At 37.8% G+C, this 25792-nt stretch overlaps 1 long non-coding RNA gene across 2 annotated transcripts in view; it reads left to right on the top strand.

Annotated features, from left to right (window-relative positions):
- The window catches only part of LOC139077945 (uncharacterized), a 224472-nt gene that overhangs the window by 82572 nt on the left and 116108 nt on the right, over positions 1-25792 (top strand). The window contains exons 2-3 of one of the 2 annotated variants that reach the window (XR_011530621.1): positions 10033-10128; positions 12259-12357. This is a non-coding gene — a long non-coding RNA (uncharacterized lncRNA). Of the gene's footprint in view, positions 1-10032; positions 10138-12258; positions 12358-25792 lie in introns of both variants that reach the window. The other variant, XR_011530620.1, reaches the window with a different exon arrangement.

Genomic DNA, 25792 nt, shown 5'->3' with positions numbered 1-25792 from the left:
TCTTTTTCGAGTGCTTCGCTCAGTGTTAGTAATTGGTCTGGGGATTCTGGCTTGCCATTACTCTAAGGAGGGATAAGATTGGATGAATATGAGAAAAAAGGGAAGAAAAATGGTAGGTAAATATTGAAATGGACAAATGAGACTCATATGGGAAAAGGGGAGGATCATTATTCAGAAAACAAACACCACTATTTCATTAGTTTGAAAGCTTTGGCTCTTAAAACGTCTTTGGCCAAATTAGCTTAGTTAGAAAAATAACCTCTTTGGCACAGCTTCTATCAGATATACTTCTGTCTAAAGCAATATTTCTGAATAATGACCTTTCATTTCAATTTATCCACTTGGAATTTTAGTTGGTTATGAAAAATTTCAGTGTGTATTATAATACTCTTCCCCCCCCTTTTTTTTTTACCAAAGAACTCTCCCCAAATAACCTGAAATTGACACACCATTATCAGTTTTGATAATTATTATCAATTTTGTTATTCTTAGGAATATTTAAATTTTACGAAAATCAAAATTTTCCACTAGTAGTAAGTTTCTGACACTAGTCTAGTGGTTTTTTTTTTCTTTTTTTTTTTTAGCATTAGAGGCAGACTGAAGGTATTCATTTTGGTTAGTTTATGAAGAAGTGGTGATGAATTACCCTGGCTATGTTCTCTTTTCTCCCCTTTGTTTCCTCTCGTATGTGACTGTTACAGACGGCTGAGAAGAGTTTGGAGGCAGGCTGTAGACCTCTTACCGTGTGAAGATAACTGACCTCCTGCAATGAAAGACCATGGCCTTATAAGACATTTTCTACAGCAACACATTCTATGGACTTACACACATATTAGGACATAGATATGAATTGCAATGCTTGTATAAGGAATAGATCTTGCAGTGTCTGCCATATATAGTATATGTTCAGTACGTATTTATTGAACAATTGCATACATGAATGAGTGAATGAAGAAATAAAATAACATAGACTAGTGACTTCCTGATATCAAAATACTCCTAAATTGTTTTCACAGCTAATAATTAGAACCTCAGCACAGATTTTATTTCAAGTTGGACTTTGGAATTCTGAAGTGGAAAGAAGCAAGAAGTGATATGCTGGGCGGTATAGTGGGGAAAAGTTGGAGGCTGGGCTAGTGGCAAGTGTACTTGCCATTTGAAATGTGGCAAAGCAGTTGATTACAGGTCTACACCCTCACCTCTGCAACCTGGGCTGTCTTGCTATCCATTCTTTCGCTGCTTGTCTCTCACTTGTCTCCTCCAGATCTCCCCTGCATCATTACTTAAAACATTTCTAATTGCTGGACCCTTGCTACCAACTCAAGGGAACACATGACTCATTTAGGGAGATGTTCTTCTTCAGAGGAATGAGTTCCTCAAGACTTAGAAGACAAAATGATTGACACCTCCATTCCTGCAATGACATCTGTATATAAGGGGAAAATAAGATCTGGAAAATAAGGTCTAGTATTCAAAGTATAATTTGTGATGCTTGTTTCCATGGGAAAATGTGGTGTGAGGTTCAATTAATGTCAAGGCATTTTTGGAACATGATATACACTGGTAAGTTGGGGATGATTATTTAGAATTCAGAATCAAATACAAATTAATGATCAGAAATGTCTGCAATTCTTTTATATAGCCTAGATACAGTTATTTTACTTGCTTTCTTTCATAAGTATAAATTTCAATTAAAATAAACAATACTGAAATGTTTATGTTAGATCAAATTTTATCCTTAATTAATTGAAGTAAGTGATTTTTTTCTTGAAAATGTAACTAAAAGAACAAAGCCCTATGGTTTATGTAAGCCTTTTTTTATAGTCTATTATTATTATTTCCTTTAAAGATATCTAAATAACAATTAGTGTTTGAAAATTAATCAACATAGGACATTTTTACATTCTCACCAAACTCCAAAACAGGGAAGGAATATATTTAGACTGAAAAATCAGAATATTCATATTCCAAAAGAAGGTCATTTGTAACTCTCCAATGTTTTGATTTACTAAACAATGATTTAGGATGGTAGACGGAACACTTTAAATTATGTATATTTTAAAAAACACAAAAACTGAAACTCTGGTGAAGCCAAATTAAGCTCTAATCAACATCTTTTCCTCCATTATGAAATACAATAACTCCTTCCAATATTGAAGTTATGGTTGTATCCTTACAAGAGAAGTCCCATTGAGGATCTTAAACTGTATTAGGAAAATAAGCTAGAAAGTTAATCAATTTAATTCTATAAAGGCAGCTGGAAATATTTTGATTTTCACTGAAATAAAATAGTAAGTAGCAAAATTAACTGAATTTCAATATTATTTTATATATTGTAAAATAATATTAATGAGGTATGCTACAAATTTTATTTATCTACCCTTGGTTAGTAGGAACTTTCAGAATCTTTCTTCTTCAAAGTTTACAAATGTGTGTGTGTGTACATATGTTTGTTTTTGGTAACGTACACGGTAAAAGTTTATTTCCCCTTATATTTACATATGAAGCATCTCAGATTTGTTGGTTCTCAATTCCCATTTCATCCAGTCAACGATCCTAGACACAGAATAACTTGGATGCTTGAGATGAAGACACACATATGCACATACACACATTGGACAGTGTTTATTTAAACTTCTTAACAGAGATGGGGTGTTTTTAAACCCTGTACTCATAGACAGATATTTTCCTATGAAAACGTCATTCCAGAGCTTATGCCATCAGGCCTTGTTACACGCTTTGTTATGAAGCAAAGAGTATAATTCTATGACCAAAGTTTACTTTTCTATATTTCCTGTCAAGCAGTTTCTAAGCAGCAGTTCAGGTCTGCTGCACTACTGCTTTAGGAGACAAGGAGGCCAAGTGGATTTAGACAGCTTATTATTCACGGCTCAGAGGACAGCATGGACTTCACATTTGCATCACTTCCCTTTATCCTCAAGTTCCGAGGGTGGTGATATGGGGTGGGTCCCGGCGAATGCTGCACACACATGGATCCTTGTTATACCTGAAGAACACTGAGCTTCAGAAAACTCCAATCTTATAAGGAAGGAGACAGCTGGCAAATCCATCTCTCCCTCCAGAGACATTATCTTTATCTCCCTGGAATGTGTCAGGAGATGAGAAGAGGTTTCCAGCTTTATAACCCTGGAATTTAAACAAATCTGCCACCTGCTTAGGAACAGCTTTACAAACATCCTTGAATAAAGTTGTCAGTGCCTTTGGTCCAGAAGATACTCAGAAGTGGCAGATCCTTGGAGAATGACCTCCCAATGCTATCTTTTTGTCACCTATGGCTCCTTTGCAGAAACCTTACTACTGTTTTGCATTTTTCGTTTTTTTTGTATATTACAAAAACAAACATTTATTATTTGTCTAATTATCTTCCAAGGCAGCAATTCTCATGTGCTTTACAAGATAGAAGTAACTGTATATGCTGACATTTGAAATAAAGGTATTTTGCAGTTAGGGAGGAATCAAAATATGTTTTCTTGATCAAAACACTTCACTCAGATTACCGTTTCATGTTGGGGCAGTGTTAGTGGGGCATTTGACTTCACGGAAATTAAGATAAATTTGGAAGCATGCTCTCCACTTTGGAAAATGCTAATATGATGACTTTAAAGAAGCATAGGCACCCATGCACCCCTAAAGGAGGAGTGAGGAAGAAGCCATGTCGTTTATGTCAAACTACCACATACTAAATTGCAACAGCACAGTCGATTAAACAAACGGGATTACTAGGTACAAAGTCATACATTCTAACCTCTGTAGCACCTGAAATCAAACTGAGGTTAAGTCAGACCGCTGCTGAGTGTGCTTCTTTGGTTAAATATTCTTCCCCATGGCCAGAGTCTTGGGATGATGTGGTAACCATGCTCCATGTTTTGCACCAAGGCAAGACTGTGAGGCTGAAGTTGGAACTTCATGTGTCTAGCTCATAACACTCACATCAGCTAGAGTTGGCAGAGGTTAGGAAAGTACTTTTGATTGTCGAGCTCCCCAAAACATCTGGCAGAAAACCTGCTCACATTGGTACTTTTGCCTTAGAGATTCTTGAGAATTTTTACAAATGCCTTACTTCAGTTACTGATAGAGATCTAAATAGAAGCTCAGAATTGGTACTTTAGAGGGGAACAAAAAGTCAGGATGTGTTCTTTGTTTCAAATTTGGTTGGGCAATTGAGCAAGAGGTCTTAATCCTTCCCAATGTTGGAAACCCATTGCTTAGGCACAAAGCTAGATTTTTGGCTCCATTGAGGAAAATGTTTGCTGTTCCACTAAGCAAGCAGTGGCCAATACAGTATTCTGGTTCTCTCAGGAGGAGGGATCATGCATAATTCACATGGAGCTTCCCTTTCTAGCAGCAATGAGGTTGGGATGCACTTCTGCTGAACGACTAATTCTAGGAGGACTTTGGTGGGAGTGTTGGATGATGAACTGGTCATGTAATGAAGCTTCCAGTCTCTCCACACTCTTGGAGCTTTTTATATAAGGCTAAATGTCAAGTCAGAAAAATTGTAAAGATTAGTCTTCCTGGCTCAGTGGTAGCCTCCAAAAGCATAAAGATATGGACTCATATCTATTTGATTTTGGGGAAGCTAGCTTCTGTTTTGTCATCCCTCAGCTGAGAGTACAATGCTTACCCTTTTCAAAACTACCCAATAATGAGATTGAATGAGTTCATTAATGAGAAGTGTGGTTTGAAAATACATAATATGGTACGTAAATATTAAGTAAAATTAAGGAGGCAGTACAATCCTCAATAAAGTCCAGATATTAAATTTAAATATAAATCCCTAATTACAATTTTTACATTGAAATACACACACTATTATGCATTCTTAAAGGAACATTGCAATTAAGCATTACAAAATAATATTACAGTATCCAAAATACAAGGTTATGAACCCATGTTCTTAAAAACTGTTACATTATGAATCTGGAACATGATATGTGTCAGAATCATTCAGCTTATAGTAATAGAACAGTAGTGATGTGAAGATTTCATCACAGTTAACCCAGGCAGCGAATATTTTGTTTAAGATCATCGACATGTGGTCAGCTTGAAATAAGAGCTTCTCAGTGGCACGAAAATTGTGGTTTTGTAACGGGTAACACAATCAGGCTAAAATAAGCCTTGCTAAAACAATGTTCTCTAGGGATCCTTGTGCCTGATTTTGTTCATTCTGGACACTGCAATCTTGATTTTAATGGTTAGGGAGGTTCTGCCTGCTCTAAAACAATATTGGAGCATGATGGATTCAAACTGCTTACTTACAGTCCAATAGAAAGTTTATTTCCCGCTTACTTGATTATCAGAAATATATGCAACTGTTATGACACACATTACCAGATTACAACTGAAATATAAACATCCTTCTCTGATTTAAAAATTAAAACTGGTAGAGGCCCCACTTTCCAGATTAGGAGGAAGTCTAACATCTTTCTAGAGAAATTCTCTCGCTGCCTGAATTGTGGAGGTAGTGCAGAGACCTGTTCAAGACGTTGCAGCTTCCCAGTTCCGTGCAGAGACTAGCTGGAGAATTTATTCGGTGCACAAGGGAGACCAGGTGTTTGCCTGTTTGCACTCTTATTACTACCATAACGTGTCTCTCCCGCAAGCTGTCCCCATGCTGTCCAGAGTGGGCACAACACGTGTAGGCTGGCACAGATCCTGCCTGCCTGGAAGGTGGAGGGGCTCATGCTTGGACTTCTCAGGTCAGGTTCACTGGTTAATATTCACATGGTCAGACATTTTCCCTGAGCACTGGTTCTTAGCCAGGATGGCCCATCCAGCCTGGGCATCCAGCCACAGCTGCTCATTTTCCCAGAACCAGCCCTGGTGCGTGACTTGAGTCACCAACCCCGATCTCCCCTCCGTCACGCTAAAGTTCCCTTTGCCTTGATCTCCTTTCCTGCCACCATGGTTGGGGCAATCTCAGTCTATCAGAGAGGGTTCTCATTTTCAACGATATATTATTAAATCCTGTTCTTGGTTCAGGAGCAATAACAAAAACCTCAGCTTTTTACAAAAACTTGAATTTTCCATTTATAAATCTAATTTTTTAAGCATCGAGGAAAGATATTACCCTTGAATATTTTTATCTGCTTGATTCCATTAGGAAGATTTTGAGGGATCAGTGGGAGTGAGATCACGAGGTGCAGTTTCTCAACATATAAGAAAAGCCACAATCACTTTAATCATTAATTATATGATTTTCTAAAGGTAGAAAAAGAAAAGATTCTGTTTTACAATGACAGAAGCCCTGGAAATCTCATCTAAAGAACTGGAAATAACTTGTCAGTATTTTTTTTTCTTTCTGCTCTAAATTCTTTTTTAGTAACAGTGGAAGCAATTTGAAATGAAATACAACACTTAAAGTAAATGAAACGGAAGTGAATGCCAGCCGTAAATGGCAAAAAGAAATACAGTTCAGTGTGTTCTCCAGAAATCTTGTCTTTTGGGACTGAATGTCAAAAGTTTAATTCTTATTCTTATTTTTGAAATTTTGCTGTCATGAAGCTACCCAGTGATATTAAAATTAGTTCTATTATATTATGTCCATTTGTTCTCTTAATAGAATAAGTTTGGCCTCAAATACACCTGAACCTAGAACAAATCTGTTAATTTCTTTGAGATATTTTCTTTTTCCTTAGATTTAAAGTGGAAAAAAAATGATACTTGTATTTTATTTGTGAGGATCAAAGATAAAGCATCTGATACTAGACCTTTCTTATGTGGTAGGTAATTAATACACAGTAGCAACTATGATTATTAAATCTGATATTAGTGTAATAATTTGTTTTAGTCTTTCAGGCATTAGTTATTTCTAACACCTTTGTGATAAATGCTTCTAAATAGAGTTTTTAAGTTCAAGTGTTTAAAGTTGTTAGAAACAAAGACATTTAACAATAATATCGTCATAATCAAAATGGAAAATAAAGCCACTGAGCAATAAATGCAGATGTTCTCAGTCTATGTGATCCCGACATAGACTGGAGTGTGAATTGAGGTGGAATCGGTTTGGGAATCAGAGTTTATAATGAAGCTAAGGAGTTCATCATAGAGAAAGGTTGAAGTAGACACACTTTGCTAGGAGAAGCGTTCACAATTAGGAAGAAGTTGGGTGCCTCATATCTTCTTCAGTTTCTGTGTTTCTTCCAAATCTCTATTGCCTGCCTTCTACACCACTCCTTGTATCTTCTTTTTGTAGCTAAACTTAGACACTTTTCCTTGGAGCCCATCTTCCCATCAATTGTGCTGTCTGTCTAATGGACTTCCATCAAACCTCCTCTATTGAGTATTTTAATGACGATTTAACAAAGATTTATTTGACACTTCTGTATAAACGTTATTTAGAATCCCAGGAATACATGCATAAATAAAATTTGGTCCCTGCTCTCAAAGAAATTGATCTGTTTTGAGAGACATCAAGCAAACAAATGATCTTACCATAATAATATAATTTCATAATAACCTAATCTCTTAGAGTGGCATGGATTGAGGGGGGGAAAGAAAGAAAATGTTTCTTGGAGGAAGGTGAAGCTATGCTCAGTCTTTATGAATGAAAAAGTTTACAAGAAGAGCAAATGTAGGGCTGAAATTCCTAGAATAGCAGATAGCATGAAGAAAATTGCAGAAATTTGGGTGATGTGTGTGGAAAACTGAAAATAGATTGTGAAGGACAGGGTTGAGGGCAGCAGGAGATAAAGCTGGAAAGGTGCACAGGTGCTAAATGAGGAGGATCTTGTGTATAAGCTAAAGTGCTTAGATTCCATCTCAAAGACAATAGGAAGCCCTTGGAAGGACAGGTTCAGTGAGCAATGACATGTCATTTAGAAATCATAAATACTGAGGGGCAGTCACTTACAATACAAGCCAACTCTGACCTACACTTAAGATTTTGAGAGTTCAGAAAGACCTTGAAAAATATAGAAAAAAGTGTTCAATGTCTGGATTAACTCCATCATATGCATCCCATTTCTTTCACTCAAGCCCAATATCCCCTGAGAAAAATCCAGAGGAAACATCCTTCACAAAGGATTTGAAAAATATAATATTGAAGAAAAGACTATTATTTAGAACAGTACTTTATTCAGTTTTCTGTAAGCTAGAAGTAATGGTAGAATACAAATAAATGGGCTTTTAGCTAGGTTTCTCCCAAAAAGTAGAGCCTATAGCAAAAGTTGCTATTAGGGAACGCAAAACCAGAAAAGCATGGTGAGGCAGAGAATGAGGGAGAAGAAATATCAGGGTGTGACAACAAATTGGCCACTGTTTGGTATTAAGTAAAACTGACCACTGGATCTTGTGGGTGTGTCTTACGACCCACACCTTGGGACAGTCTAACTAGGAGGATGAAGGGAGAAGAATTTATCCATCAACTACTGTCTCCCTTGCACTCCTTCCTTTTGTGTTTGAAGTCCTCAACCATCTCATCTGACATTCCACAGGGAAGCCTTTGAGCAGGAAATGAGTCAGATGTGGTGATGTTGGCATGAGGTAAAACCCTGTTGGGCTATACTAACATGAAGTTAGTCAGAGCCCATAAAGACTGTGTCACTTCTCTTGTGGCTGGTGGAGATGGCTGTGGTCAATAGCCCTGGAGACAGCTGAGGCTGAGAAGAATCTGTGGACTCTGATATGGGTACCCTGTGGTCAATGGGGATGAGGCAATCACAGTGTGGCAGAGATGGGTAGGAGCACATTTGCCATCAAGGGCTAAGTGGGTGTAATTTTCATAACAAAAGGAGGGACTGGCATTACATCTCTGACATTTGTATAGTCTGCTGAGCTCTTTCACATTGGCTAATTGATGGTGAGATATCTAAGCATGATACTGATGGTCAACCCATGATGCTCTTTCTTGAGTTGTTTTAATACAAGAATTACAACTCTCATGAATAAAGATTGGCTTGAGCAAACATGATTAGATTATATGCCCCTCCTCTCAGTATAAGATAAAGCCTCAGTGCATTTATAGACATAGAACCTTTTGAAGGAAGAGAACAATTGAGTTTCCTTAGGGAAGGATTCTGTAAGAGGATGAAATATCCAGAAAACCTTCTCCTTAGTCTTCCCTATACGACTTGTGGTCATTTGTACAGAGGATATGTAGTGGTGAAGGGAAAACATCCAGGCTTTTCAGGAGAGATTGGTGTTGGCTCTGAAGTAACTCTAATTTCTTAGGACTCAGAACATCAGGAGATCAGTGGTGTTTTGACTGGTGTCCAAACTAAGAAATGCCAACTGGGACTCTGAGTGCATCCATGGTCATCTTCCCGGGTGTACAATATTGGTGGCAGATGCCCTTCACACCAAGAAGAATCCCCACAATGATCAAAATTTCAATTACTCTCTGGTGAATTCTCTAAACTCTCTTCTCTCATCTGTTATCTAGAAAGCTGTGCCACATGCATTCCCACTGTCATCATGGAGGAACCCAGCCACCTGCCTTCCCAGAGTCTGTATCCATGGAACAGGTCATCTATTAAAGAAAACACACGCACACATACACACACAATCGGACTGATGCCAATATGAATTAGCCTTCAATCCTTTATTTCTTTGGACAGTTTGCTTTCACACCTCTCACAGCAACAACTTCAAGTCTTTTCTGCTCTTCTCAAAGCTCTAATAGCCCATTTCAACCTCTACATTCTGGAAAGAGAGCCTTGCCTCCTGCTTGAATGATTAAATAAAAAACATCATACGGGAATTCCCTCAATTTCCCCACTAGAAATATGAAAGTGAAAGTGTGTCTAAACTTACACTTCTCTTTTCCTTTTATATCACAATGCAAGAAGTGTCTCTCCATGTTTCAAAGGCTAGTTTTTCCATGTATGCTCTGGATTCTAATTCCTGGGAAGTTTACATTCCTGGGTATCCCTCTTTTTCACGTGTCCTCTACTCTACTTTTTTTCCCTCTCAGGCTCTGCTTTAGTCTCTCGTAGTATAGGAATACTTCCCTGGGCTCAGTATTCTCCTTGGTCTGTGCTATCTATGACCCCTCTCTCCTTCTCTTCACAGTTACAAGTCTGTGAAGAGATTTTCATAAGAGGCAAGAGATGCAAACATTTGAAAGAAGGAAAAAGGAAGATGTAAACCCAACTTCCCAACCCAAAGGTATATGAGGTAGGAGGAAATGAATGGCTAGACTTGAGGACATGTCAAGGGAAGAAGAGTCCTCAGCAGAGAGCCAAGTTTCAGTTAAGTCAAAACATGGGGTTAACATTCAGGAAACAGGCTAAGAATTTAATGGAGATTTTTTTACCCTTCAGGAGAAATTTTAGTGGACACAATGTTTAGCGGATGGGAAGAAACTGAGAAAGAGAGAGAGAATGAGAGGACAGGAGATGAATTTGTTTTAGGTCAAGGGAGCACAGTGAGTTATGGGGATGAGATTGGTAGAATAGTGTTTCCTGATGATAAAATTCAATTGTTCTCAGGTAAAAACACATATTCCCAGTTTTCACCCAAGATCTGATCCCCAGAACTAGGAAGTGAATTTTTAACAATACTGTGGGTGATTTTTATAATGGGAAAATATGATAAGTGTAGCCTTGGAGGTTGTGTGTATGTGTATTTGTGTATATGTGTGTTTATGTGCATAGGTGCTGGTATTTTGGACACTAGCTATTAAACAGAGATGAGGAACTTGGAGAAGCTGATTTCTAACAGTTTCTTCGAGTTTCATGGATCCTTGGGCCACACAGAATCACCTGTGGCTTGGGCAGTTGATGGTTAGTCCTCCAGGCATGGTCCCTCAGACGTTCCTTTTGGTTTTCAAGCTGGTATTTGTCGTTGGTGCAGGAGAAATGGGCACAATGAGGCAAGTGAGCATGAGCTTCTAATCGTATCATGACAGTGATTAAAGGTCTGGAGCCTCAGAGGCTCACAGAAGTTTCAGTCCAGCAGTGGTGTTCTCAGGGAGTATCTAGGTTGACCTTCTTGGCTCAGCTGAGTATGAGGCTTTTATGATGTTCATCCAAAACTTTGTTATAAGGCTAAATTAGGGCAGTGGTGATAGGAAAGATGAAGGACAGAGTCAAGAAATATTTGAGAGGAGCTTGTGATTGACTATAAGGGAGAGACAGAAAGACACAGCAGTTTTCTGCCTGGGAGACTAGGTAACTAGTAACACCATTGACTGAGACAGAAAATATAGGACAAGGGGCAGGTTTGCCAGGGTAAGAGAGATCAATTTTGGATGCCTTGAGTTCGAGATGCCTATATTGCTTTCATATGAAGATGTTCAATGATATATATTTCTGGAACTCAGTAGAAAGGCATGGGTGGAAGATTTGGATTCCAGAGTGTGATAGTTAATTTTATGTGTCAACTTGGCTGGGCCATGGTGCCCAGATATTTGATCAAATATTATTCTTGATGTTTCTGTGAAGATGTTTTTCGGATGAAATTAACACTTAGCTTGGTGGACTTCGAGTAAAGCAGGTTACCCTTCATATCATGGATGGGCCTCATTCAATCAATAAAGGCCTGCATAGAACAAAAGGCTTCCCTCCTTTCAGAAAGAAGTTCTGCCAGCAGATTGCCTTCAGACTCAAATTTCAACTCTTTCCTGGATCTCCAGCCTGTAGATTTTCTACTTGAACCTCCATAATCACATTATCTAGTTCTCTCTCTCTCTCTCTCTCTACACACACGCACACACACACACACACACACTCACACACACACACATCCTGTTGGATCTGTTTATCTGAAGAACCCTGACTAATGCACATTGTAATCAGCACATAGGAGGTCTTAAGTAAGGGTCTTGAGATAGAAGACATTGCCTTGAGAAGAAGAGTGACTTGAGAAGAGAAATGGGCTGAGAATAGAATTACAGGGGCAACAGCAATGTTTAAATGGTGAACGATGTAAGAGCAGGACATGAAGAAATACAAGGGTTGGTCAGGAAGACATGAAGAGTGTCACAGGAGTGAATTGAGCAAACTAGTAGACCAGAGAGTGTAAGGACAAAGGGAGTGGTGAACAGTGTTAAACATGGCAGATAGGATTGAAATGTGGTCTTATGGTTTGGCAATTAGAAAGTCCTCAGTTATCTCAGCAAGAGCAGTTTTGGGATGCAGAACCTTGTTTTCAGTCTGGAAAGGAATCAGTTGAGAAGTGAGAAACCAAAGACTTTTCTTTGGAGATTAGAAATGAAAAGGGAAAGAGAGAGTGCAGTAGCTAAAGAGGAAAGGAGAAAAGTATTCACAATTTCTTTTTGTTTTTGTTTTATTTTAGGTCTAAGACACCTTAAGTTGGAGGAACTTCTCCAAAGAAAGGGAGAATGAGTCTTTGAGCAGAAAGGAAGGATGCTGGTTCCTCAGGGACATGACACAGGTGGGATTAAGAGTACCGGCGCTGATCTTGAATATGAGGAGACACATAATCACTTTGGAAACTGGAAGAATGCCTAGAAGTGTAGGCCAGAAGTAAAGATGTAGGCATGGGAGGTATAATGACAAAAGAAATTATATAAGTCAATCTTCAAACGAGAAAGATGTTGTAAGAGCTAGTATGGGGGAATTCATACAGCGACAAAGTTTAAAACTGAAACATGGATGGACCTCAAGGTCATTACGCTAGGTGAAATTAGTCAAAGAAATGGATGAAGGGGGTCAAAATGTACAAACTTTCTGTTACAAAATAAAAATCATGGGGATGTAATGGACAGCATGGTGACTTAGTTAACTATACTGTATTGCATATTTGAAAGTTTCTAGGAGAATAGATCTTTATTTGTTTTTAAAGGATTGGCACCTGAGCTAGCAACTGTTGCCAATCTTTTTTCTTCTCCTCCTTCTTATTCTCCTTCTTGTTCTTCTTCTCCCCAACCCCCCCCAGTACATGTTTGTATGTTCTAGTTGTAGCTCCTTCTGGTTGTGCTATGTGGAACATCGCCTCAGCAAGGCTTGATGAGTGGTGCTAGGTCTGTGCCTGGGATCAGAACCGGCAAAACCCTGGGCCACCAAAGCAAAGCACATGAACCTAACCACTCTACGATGGGGCCGGCCCTGAGAGTAGATTTTAAAAGTTCTCATCATAGTAAAAAAAAAAAATTTCGTACCTATGTAAGGTGATAGAAATTAACTAGACTGATTGTGGTGATCATTTTGCAAAGTACACAAACATCAAATCATTATGTTGTACACCTGAAACTGATATAAAGTTTTATGTCAATTTTACCTTGATAAAAATTTAATTTAATTTAAAAAATAAATAAATAAAACTCTTGCTTAGTAAAGCGGATTGGTTAAAGTTGAGAAAATAATTAATAAGTTATAGTAAGGGTAATATTAGCAGATTAAAATCTATACTAGAGTCGTACCTTTTTCTGAAGAGTACTTGGTAGCCTAAACTCAGGAGTGGCTTTACTCTTGCATTGTTCAACCACGGTTGTAGCACAGATGAAGTCAGGTGAGGTTTTTTCGTGGGGAGAAACTAAGGTAATCATCAATGGGGTATGGGCTGAGTGGGGAATGAGGTGATGACAGAAGGGAGCTAGTAGAAGGGATAAAACAGAATGATAAATTTAAGAATCTCTCTCCCTCTCTTTTAAATCCAAACCATATTCTTAAGGCAGGCATTTTCCCTTTCATGGCTTGAAGAATTATCCAAAAATCTACTACTGTTACTTGCTAATTGACTCCGAGAATTATTCCAGGTGGCTACAGCTCTCACCATCTGCTTTGAACCCTCTCTCCAGTCTGCTCTCCCGAATTTCTCTGCCTTTGGCATCATTGCTTGGACGCTTTCTCTCCGCCTGGCCCCAGCAGATTGATTACCTATTTGGACAGTCTTCTGTTCTTTGGACAATCGCCGTGACATGTGCTGCTTCTCAAATTACCCTAATGGCAACTGTGACCAGCAGTGAGTGGGGGCCCGTCTTCCAACAAAGCTCCCAGGACTCTCACTGTGCCTGCTTGAGGAGGGGTGTTGAGAGTTCACGGTGTGTTCTTATGTTAAGCAAATTTTGTGTTCAAATTTCTTAGGAAAACTGAGACATGATTAATACATTGGGGATATTTTATAATACCCAGGACCATATAAGGATAAAGTATGAATGCTAGAGGGTTATAGATATTAAGCATTTATGGTGCTCAATTATCAACATAGTTATTTGGTGATGTGAAAATGTAGCTCCTCTCAGAAGATAACTTGCTGAGGTTTAATCTCTCATATTTTACGAAGAATCAGGCCATTATCCTGAGCTTTCCTATTTATTGAATCACCATTGTGCCTTCTGTAGTGTAGGATCATGCCTGGTTAGAATCATCATTATTTTGGGAATCTATTTTTTGGGAGTAAATTTGAAAGTAGGAAACAATTTAGCTTTAACTGCTGGAGTTTCTTAGAGGGACTAGCAGCAGACCTGGTTTTGCCCAATTTTCAGGGAAAATAACTGATTTGTCTTACCAGATCTTCCATCCAATACAGAAATTCCATGAACATGTTAGTGTGGACAATGTGTGTAATGAATACTGAGGATACCATATTTCATTTATCACAGATGTTTGAATAAACATTATTTTATGATGAAGCAGTACAGCACTTAGAATCAGAAACATCTGGAATCTGTTTCTTCCTCTGTCAATAACTCATACTGTCACCTTGAGAAATTATTTCCTTTTCAGGCCTTCAGTTTCTATGTCTGTAAATTTGGTCTATTGCTCTCTTTCTTACAGTAGACATAATCATTTTCATTAAAATATAGCCTAAAGTTATAAAATTGACTTTATTTTAGTTTCACAATACTGTTAAATATACACAAAATTTACATAGTGATTTTTCTCTTGTAGCTGTTTCAATGATGTTTAAACAAAGAGAAACTTTTGGTAGAGTAGCTACATGCATGCCAACACTTCTATTTTAAAGTGCTTTCCGGCCTTTGTTTTATGTGTAAAAAGGGATAAAAATTCTATGCGTTACCAGCATGTAGTAGACGCAAATAACAAAACAAACTCCAGTGCTATCAACACTTATGGAAAAAATGAGGGTTGAACATATCAGAAATTCTCAAACTGTATTCTTTCAAATTCCATTCTGACGTGGTCATGGCCTCATGGATGAGAGACCCTCTTTCATTAAGGCACCATTGTTGTTGCACTCTATTTTAAGACAAATTAATTTAACATCTATTTATTTACATTTCATCAGTATCATTAGAAGAATGATACCCACAGAAAGAATCACTCAGCTGTTGCAAAATCATTTTCTTCAGTTAAAACGCTTGCATGTTTATTTTTGGAAAGTTATCTTATTATTAGATGGAATAATATCATTTCCCTTCTCAAATTGCTTTATCCAGGATGAATATTTTCTAATAAAACACCGGTCTTTACTATATTCATCCCAGTAGCTTCCGAAGTTCTTTTAGGTATAGTGATATTTCTATTCTTGCTGTTAGGATACAGATAAACTCTCTGTTTTAAATCATCAAGCAAATTATGTCTTTGGTTGCTAAAGAAAAAATATAGCTTAGTGCTTTTCAAAATTTAAATATTTGACTGTACAAGGCAAACACACTCTTCTATGAAAAATGACAGTGTACTCATTATCAATTTCTTCATAATAATTAAAGATAGGTAACATTTTGCAGCTTCAAAGAAGTTTATTGCACCCACAATAGTGGTCAAGGAGTCCTTCAATTTTGAAGGAAAAACTTTCCAGAAGATATATAACACTTCAGCATACACCAGGTGATTCTGGCTTGTGATTCATCTTCCTTTAAGTGGGCAACATATCGCACATATTTTTTTTTCTTGCCTTATCATCTCATCAGTAGAGCTATGTAGAACTAACTAAGTAGAACTAAGTTTTGCTATATGATTCCATAAGAAATCTCCGACAGGAGAAGGTATAAAAGTAACTGCAGTGGTTCACAGAATGATAACTCTTCTATGACCCTTACCAAACAAATATAAAGACTGACTTTAATCCCAGCACCAAAAGATCTGTGAAGATGAGTGCCTGTTATAAGAGGACCAATATTGGTCTCCCATTCTATGAGAGAATTTGTCTGTCACAAGTTCCAGACTAGATCTGGTAATTAGAGCAGGAAAATCATTATGTTCCTTTTTGCATTTGACTCCAATAGTATTTTTTTAAAAAATTTCCAATGCATAAGAATCACTTATTTTTTTATCTATGGTACACAGCTTCCTGTTCTTGACACATAAATAGGCATCTTGTTAGAATACTTTGTGTTGGAATAAGAAATTAAAATGTTAACTTTTCTTTTTTCTTCAGTATTTCCTCTTTACTTCCTCCTATTACTTATATTATAAAACATAATATGCCTCAGGGAAGCTAAGATATTACAGAAGACACCTAGAAGACTTTGAGTTTCAAACATCTAGGGCCTGACAGGACTCAAGATATAGAGAGAACATGATGAATCTGAATGTCAAGACGAAGGTTTCTCAGGTCAGTAGAAGGGAAATAAAGAGAGTTGAAGGAGAAATGAGGATATCTGAAAAGATGATGAGTCTTTCAGCAGGATCCCTGTACCCTAAATACAACTCCATGGGTCTAGGTCCAATGGGCAAAGATCCTGGAAGGACCTCAAGATGAGTTTGGAGGAGCCGTGTCCTTAGCCAGGATCCCCAAAGACTGCCAGTTAGGCAGACAGATCTCAGAGTAGAAATGGCTGCAAGGTGTTGCCGAATATTCTTGAAGAGTGTTTCGTAGTTCAGTGTGAATTGTGAGCAGAGAGATGAATCCCTATGTTCCAGAGAGGGGCACAGAAAGAGGAAAGGAGTCGTGCTGAATCTAGACACCTGAAGGAGGAAATGAGCAACAAAGAGTGACCTCTATGGGCAGATGAACTGGAGGGCATCAGGACAGATGGTGGCTACAAACAAGAAATACCACCTCCCCACCTCAAAAGAAACACCTTACCAATAAATAGGCAATCCTAAACAAAAACTCCTGGAAATGGGAGACCAACACAAATTGACCTAGATTATTATTGTATTCCACTCAGAAGTCTGAAATAGGAATTAGGGTGAGTTGTAAAAAAAAAAAATAGCTTTTTTTCATATCCTATTCACTACAATAATCACATTTCCTCCATATTTCTAAGAATGCTTGTATCGCTGAGAATGATTGAAAACAATAGCTAGGACCCAAAATAGCCAAAACCATATTGAAATACAAAAACAAATTTTGAGGACTCATGCTTCCTGATATCAAAACTTACTACAAAGATGTGATAATCAAGACGGTGCAATATTGGCAAAAGAATAAATATATAGATCAACGGAGCAGAATTTAGAGTCCTGAAAAAAACCCCTACGTTTTTAGTCAAACGATTTTGGACAAATGTTTCAAGACAATTCTGTGTGGGAAAGATAGAAAGAATGTTGCTGAGATAACTGAATAATCCACATGCAGAAGAATGAAGTTGGAGTCCTTCCTCATGTGTTACACACAAGTTAACTCAAAATGGATCATAGACCTAAACATTAAGAGCTAAAACTATAAAACTCTTAGAAGAAGACTCTAAGAAGAAAATGGCTTAGATGAAAGAGTAAATCTTTGTGCCTTGGATTAGGTAAGAATGTCTTGTTTTTAGCTATGACACCAAAAGCACAAAAAACAGAAAAAACTAGATTAATTGGACTTCATCAAAATTTAAAACTTTGTACCTCAAAAGACACCATCCATAAATTGAAAGTCCAGACAAAACATAGAATAGGAGAAAATATTTGCAAATCATTTATCTATTAAGAAACTTTTATACGGACTATATAAAGAACTCTCTCAACTCACCAACAAAAAGACAAACAAACCAATAAAAAATGGACGAAAGATTTAAATACAATTTTCTCCATAGAAGATATATAATTGGCCAACACGTATATGAAAAGATGCTCATTATTAGTCACTAGGGAAACACAAATTAAAACTACAGTGTGAGACCATTTCACATCACTAGGATGACTAAAATTAAAAGGATAGAAAAATAACAAATGTTGGCAAGAATGTGGAGAAATTGGACTCCTTATATACTGTTGATGAAATTTTAAAATTGTGTGCCACTTTGGAAAACATTTTTGGCAGTTTTTCAAATGTTAAACATAGAGTTCCCACATGACCCAGCAATTCCACTCCTATGTATACATCCAAGAGCGGTGAGAACATATGTCCACACAAAAACTTGGACATGAATGATCACAGTGGCACTTTCACAATGACTAAAAAGTGGGAACAACTAAAATATCTACCAACTGATGCAATGGGTAGATGAAATCTGATATACTCATATAATGGAATATTATTCAACAATAAAAAGGAATGAAGTGCTGAGATATGTTATAACATGGATAAACATTGAGTATCATTATGCTAAGTGTAAGAAGCTGGTCACATATTAAATGATTCCATTTATTTGAATAATATAGGCAAATCAGTAAAGACAGAAAGTAGATTTGTGGTTCTCAAGGGCAAGAGGGAAGGAGGAATGTGGAGTTGTTACTAATGGTTACTCAATTTCTCCTTTGGGGTGAATAAATATTCTCAAATTAGGTAGTGGTGATGATTGAACAGCTCAGAGAATATACTAAAAAGCACTGAACTGTACATTGTAAAAGAATGCACTTTATGTTTGTGAATTATGTCTCATAAACAACAAGAGACTAGAGTGAAAGCGAAGAAATCTTAAATCATTGTTCATGAATCTGTGGGACAATTATTGTCAGTGACGAGGTAAATTCTCAGAATTCATGGCTAACTTGTACTTTCCGTGGTTATGCGCTGAGAGGAAATTTGAAGTCTTTCTATAGAAGTCTTTGAATGTCCTGGGAAGACAGAGGGTGATTTTCAGAAGGAAGAGAGAATGAGTAAAAACTGACAATTTTTGTTTTTCCAAGTGACAGTTCTGAGAACACTTAAACAAGGAGGTTCGTGGGAGGTGATTTTTTAAGTCTGCATCTTGAAATAGAAATTTCTAAAATAACAGAATCTTTTCTAGGAGAGATTAAAAGACACTAGTGATTGTCTGCCAAACGAGGCAAAATCATCCAAACTAGCATGTCCCTCAGTAGCATTAAGGGTAGTGAATTGTGTACAAGTGGATTGTCCTCCCCTTTCCTTACTTCTCCCGATAGAGTGAGGACCTTATCTATACCCAGCCTTGCTTACTTAGCCATGAAAGCTCTGGATATATGATATATATTTGTATCTGTGTATGCTGGGCTTGGAGTAGAGCTAATGCTATCCAGAGAACCACGGGCTGATGTGCATATGAGTGTTAATATTTTGGAGAAATGGATTCAGATATAGTACCAGTTCCCAAAGATAAACACACTCACACACACACACACACAAATTCCCTTGCAACCATGTGACCATCAGGGGCACAGAATTAGCAAACAAAATTGTCATACTTGGAAAGGTCTTGTGTAAGGAAAAAGTTATATGACATGGCAGTGTTCCTACTTGCACCAATGACTACAAACAACAAAGGAAGATGGATTTTTCAGCAGATATCTCTGTAGACAGAAATGATGGAGACTCAAATTGTTTGCAAACTGCCCCCACGCACACACACACACACACACACACACATCCTTATTCCCTGGAATTATGTGAACTTCTTGGATCTTATATTCATTAAAGGAAAATGTATTGGGTAGGAACTTGAGCAGTCTGAAATTGTTTCCTCTGTATGATGGAATGGATGCTCAAAGTAGATATTAAGATAGATATAGAAATCATAAAGATATACTTGAGTTATGGACTTAGGTTTATTCATTTGTAAAAAGGGCTTCATAAGTGGGACAAGCAAAAATGACTTTGAGATCACAGTCACTACCATTGGCCTCACTGTGTTGATTGCTGTACTGTCCAGACCTGTAGTTAAATGTTTGTTTTGACAAAAACAAGTTTAAGTGTTTGTCTTATGGTATTTGTGCTTCTTCTATGCCCATTACACAAGTGAGTCCCTAAGTGTGGTGTTCCACTTTCATTTCTTTTTTGTGGAAGGAGAAATATCACAATAAAAGCAACATACAAAAAGGTACACAGATGGAATACAGTTTGATGTGTGTTTATAGTAACCATTGTAGTAAAAAAGATTATATGAATCCCCATGATGAAGGGGACCAAGGAAAGTATCACCTGAGAAGATGCAGCAGAAATGATGATGTAAATAAGCCATGGCATCCAAGTCGACGCAAGCGACTCAGCACTGCCTCGTGTGTTGGAGCGCGTGTCCCACTCGTGCTGGACCAAAAGGACCAGAGCTTGTGAGGAGTGCTCACTGGAGTATCAGGTTTACAGGCTGTCATTTCCATCTGCACCCCTGGGAGCTACATGATACTTGGATTAAGAATGATTGGTTTAAAGGAACTCTAAAATCCTTCCTAGTTTGAAAATTTAGTGACTGTATTGCAACTGGGAGGAGTTCTTGTCATTAAGTTGACACTCAAATTTTAACTTCTTGCTAAATCCTTGAATTTTAAATCCTTGCTAGACCAATTTTTATTTTGATAAAAATGACAATATTTTGTTTGCCAAGCTTCGTTTTTTTCCCCTATAAAACTGTTGAGAAACCTTTACATCTATGCTCCAGTTAGAGAAAAGCTTTTTCTTTCATTGACTCTTGCATGTGCCAATGTGACAGCAATAGTTTCATCTAATGGCATGACAACAGTAGTTTCACTAGGATCTTTCAAAAAGCAATGGTGGTGACTCAGATTGTCAAAACCTATGATAAAAACATAAGGAAATCTTGTTAAAATGTTTACCATCAGGGAATTTTCTACTTTAGCTCTCACCATGCAAAGAGCGTAGGTGTCATCACTCCATCCTCAAAACAAGAAAAAGCTGGACAAGCTTAAAATCAGTGGCTTTTCTTGAATTCATTAAAGGACTGAGATTACAGACCAAGTCTACACCCCAATATCTGGAGAGACAGAGGCACTCAGAGAGGCACAGCTGAGATCTGCTTATCTGGAGTAGAAGGTGCTGGAACTACAAACTTGTAGGAACATGAAAATAGTAATTTTTACCAATAGCTGGAAGCTGAGTGTGGATTAGTGTGAATGTGAGAAATTCCTGGCATCCCCAATCTTAGGAGTCTCCTATTCTTTCATGAGATTTACCTCCAGGAACCCTACCAGGTTCCCATGATGAAGAGCTGAGAAAGATTTTTTAGTGGTGCTGGCAGGAGAAGAAGCATAATCATTGTGAAATACACCAAGAACATTCTTCATAACAAAGACCTAGTTTCTAAGGAAAGGACTTTATCAGAGCCTTATCCCAGTTAGTTAGAAGATTGGAGAGGCCACCCCATGGTGTAGTGGTCAAGTTAGGCACGTTCTGCTTTAGTGGCCCAGGTTCATAAGTTTGGATCTAGGGCGCAGACCTACATCACTCATCAGCTATTCTGTGGAGGCAGCCCATATATAAAGTATAGGAAGATTGGCACAGGTGTTGGCTCAGGGCTAATCTTCCTCAGCAAAAAAAATAAGAATAATCATCTACTCTTTGGTCATGTATCCCTGGACTCTGATGTTATTATTATTGTGAGACAGAGAGAGAAAGGAAAAAAGGAAAAGAACTGGTAGATGGAGAAAGTTTTCACGCCTTCAATAAATCCCTGTGGCCATCTACCTAGGTAAAACATTTTCTTAATCCATTTTAAAGGAATTTCTCTGTTTTCCAAGGAGTAGAACAGAGGAGGAAATATTGCTTGTCTGGATATAAAGATTCTCTTGGTATTTACTGAGTGTCTCCATTCCCAGGTCATCAAACAAAGAAGAATAACAAATTTCTTGACTGGATAAACCTATAACAACTAAGAATACGTTTGTTTTAGGAATGTGATTAAATTATTTTTAATAAAGTTCTGCTAACTCTAGGACAAAAATCTTTGCGCAAATTATACATGTTTTTCTTTATGAGAAGAAATGCAAGAACTCATGAAGAGTATTAATTATATAGGGCTAGCTTTTTCCTAATTTTTCAGGATGTTAAAAAAATCTTAACCAGTTAAATCTCCTGGGTCCATGGGCTTAACCAAAAACTGAACAGAGTGAGTGTTTCACTGTCAGCCCAATAACAGCATAATGCATGATGTCTTTTGGTTCTAAGCTTATTTGATGCAGTTATAATTCCATATTACCGTACAATCTCAATTGAACAAAAATGGAAATGAGTTATTTAGGACATTCAGTAGTGACATGAAATCATGTTTTATCCATTATCCTCGATAAACTTTATGTAAAGTGTTCAGGTAGAGGTTTCAAAAAGCCTCTTTTAGAACTATGGTTAACCTTTCTAGAGGAGGAAAGCAAACAATTTCTGTTTGATCCATCAATCAATGAATAAGCAGCTTGGCTCCAATTGGAAAGTTGCTACTGCATTGTCAGATAGAAGGAGCTATTAACCAGTCCCTGAAGAGAATGTTATTTCCATTACTTTCAACTCTCCTGAGGAGCAGATAAATGGATAGAAAACATTGAGTTGGCCAGAATAGAGAGAGCTGAAGATGACATATTTGCAAGGCATCAAGGTGTAAATGAAATTTCTAACAGCTTCCATTGTGTCTGAACACAGTAGAGTAAAACTAAGTCAAAGGATAAAAGACTGCCTATGTGTAATAATATGACACAGGTCGTGTTCATGCTGGATTCAGGAAAGCTAAGCACAATAGAAGAAGAAGACGTAGACCCTAGCAGCAAGGAGCCAATAGCTGTGAAAACAGAGAAAGAGGAGTCAACTGAAAGTGTAAGAGTGTGATGTGTATAGTGACAAAATTAACCACAAGGTGTTCTGAAGGATGTGAGCAAGGAGCCTAACACACAATATTAGGGCCAGGGAGACTTTGTGGATTGAGTTTTTAGAATGCATGAGGGTTGAATAAATGAATAAGAAGGAAAGAATATTTTATGTAGAAGCAAGAGAAGGGCAAAAGAAAGATTTGGAAAGCGAGGCAGAAATGAAAGCCATAAATATATTGTTTAACATGGCTGGTGTGTAAGGATTGGATAGTTGCGAAGTAAGGAGTGAGATGGGACATGCAGAGAGGGTTAAGAAGATTGATTTTTTTAGAGAAGTTTAGAGGAAGGGTGATTGCTACAGGAGATTCAAATTTGGAGTTACTTTATCAGATGAACCAATCTACATATAGGCTGGGAGGAAGCAATTCAACAGAAAGGAAAAGATGAAGAATCCAAAGGTTTGTGAAGTTAGTTCTCCAAATGACTGGAGTCGTGCCATGGAGCCTCTAGGTAAAGAAGGTGAAGGGATGTTGAATCTGTAGCATTGGGAGAAGGAAGCTGAAAAGGTCTTGACCAATTGTCTCTTTTACCCTAGGACTGTGGTTGTTAACTTGGGACAATTTTGTCTCCCCCATGCATGTTTGGTAATATTTGGAGACATTTTTGGTTCTCACAACATGTGGGGGTGCTGTTACTGTCATCTAGTGGGTAGAGGCTAAGGATGCTGCTAAACACCCTAAAATACACAGTGCAGTGTCCCCCACCCCATAAAAGAACTTTTCAGCCCAAAATGTCAATAGTGTCAAAGTGGAGAACCCTGCTTTAGGAAGTAGTAAATGACATCATTTTCGGATTTAGGGATTTGAGAATTAAGAAGGAACTTCAAGAGAATAGACTAAATTTGGAATAGCTGCTGAGCGGAATGGTGGAAGTGCTTAAAATGATTGAAGGATTGATAAGTGTGGGCCCCAAATCTAGTGTGTCTAAAGCTAATGGACAAAATTGAACTGAATTGCGAAATAATACGCGAGACAGGAAGAAGCTTCCCATGACTACAGAGGGGTGGGCACCAAATTTACTCTGGAGGAAGGCTTGTGCCACATAACAGACAGAATGAGGCTAGGGCCATGCCACTGTGCTGCCTGCCTCCAGTAGTTCACCTGCCACTCAGGTGGCACCTGTCTGAGTTCTTGCAATCTGCCTGCCACCACCTCTTCTTTAATGAAACTGCTTTCACCTAGGCTGCCAATAACTTTCTTATCCCTTAATTCCAGAGACAGGCTTCAGTGCTTACTTGCCTTGACATTTCCACATCTGTCACTGCTCACCCCTTAAATCTTCTTGAAGCAAGTTCCAATCTTGGCTTTTGTGTTGCCGAAACTTCTGGTTTTCTAGTTATTATTTCTCAGTTTCCTTGCTGGCTTCCATTTCTGCATCAGATCCTTACTTGTTTATTTATTTATTTACTTTTTTAATGTCTCTGTCTTAGGTCCTTCTCTCTTCTCACTGATATCTCCATCTGAAATGTTTCATAAGTTCAGTCCCATACATTCAAAACTGGACTCCTTTTCTTTTCCTGAGAAACTTCTTCTTTTTGCATTTCTTAGCACTGAATGGCGTCAGCATAAAATAGAAATGGCTGTTCTTAGTTAAGATGACAAATGGGACAGAAAACCCCAAATGACGTTAGTTAAACCATCCTAGATTTTATCTGTGATATACCAAGGCCAGAAATTAGCAGTTCTGGGCCCTACTGATCTTTTCATGCATTTTTAGAAATCATTTTATTCCATACTGTTCCTCTCCCAACCCAGTGCTGTTCTCCTGGTTAGCATTGTCACAGACAGCTGGCGGAGCTTCCAACTACACATCATGATACCAGCCACCAGATAGAAGAAAAAGAAAGAAGAGTACATTTGCTCCATTTAAGGACACTTCGTTAAGTTGCACACACCACGGCTGTGGACAGCTCACTGGCCAGAACTTGAGTCACATGTGTCACAGCAAGTTTCAAAGGAAGCTGGTTAATGTAGCCATTATTTTAGGAAGCCATGAGCCAGCTCAAAAAATGGTTCTAGTGTCGTAGAATGGACACTGGGCCCCTAGAAGTCCCTGCCATGTAGTTCGAGAGTTAGAAATCTGGGCACAACTCTACTTTCTTCACCCTCTTTTACTTCTCATGTCCACTCGGTCCCACTTCTATTGATTCCAGCTCTCAAATTCTCAAAAATGTTTATTTTTTCTTCTATTCTTACTGCAATAGCTTCCAACTCAGTTTCCTTATATGTAGAATGGATCTAACAAATCCATTCACAATATTAAAGATGGATCATTAAAACAAGCAACCAAACTCTAAAATTTAAAGTTAACTCTGCTTTAACAAATTACCATTAACTGCAGGATAATGTCTAAATTTATTAATGTCATTAACCTTTATGTCTTCCACGATACCCTTGTTCCTTAAAATACAGAATATTTGTTTCTAAAATGCTGTGTCATGATTTGTTAAAAGCCTAATACCTTCTTAAGATTTCAGCCTATTTTCAGAAAATTGAATTTCTCATGAGCATCTCTGGCTCGAAGCTTCTGCTTTGTGGTAGTGGTTCATTTTAAGAATGGATAATGTTCCTGTTTGCTGCTGGGTCTAGAACCAGATTTAGGACTCAGCTACTTTCCTTGAATGACGGATTAAAAATAATTCTTAAGTGCTGGCTTGTGTGGTCAATAAACTGAATACTTGATGACACAAAACAGTTTAGCACTGTAGCAATACAAATAGCTTTGAAATTGAAGATGAAGCATTTTTAACTCTAAAACTCATTTTAGTCACTCTACCCTGTTACTGAGTCAGTCTCCTTTCTCTTTTCTGTTTTGCCTTCCATGCTCATCCTTTCTCCCCCCTTTCTTTATTTCATTATTCCTGGTACATTTCCAATGCTGTTTAGTTTTGTCTCTTTTGTGATCATATGTCTGAATGCTCCCAAGTCTTTTTTGGATAATTTTTTAGGTTTGGTCTCTATCATTTATGTTAAAAGGCTTTCCTCAGA

Source organism: Equus przewalskii, chromosome 20 (assembly GCF_037783145.1).
Source record: "Equus przewalskii isolate Varuska chromosome 20, EquPr2, whole genome shotgun sequence".
NCBI lineage: Eukaryota > Metazoa > Chordata > Mammalia > Perissodactyla > Equidae > Equus > Equus przewalskii.
The sequence above is the reverse complement of the archived record's forward strand: the minus strand, read 5'-3'. Positions and strand labels throughout refer to the sequence as shown.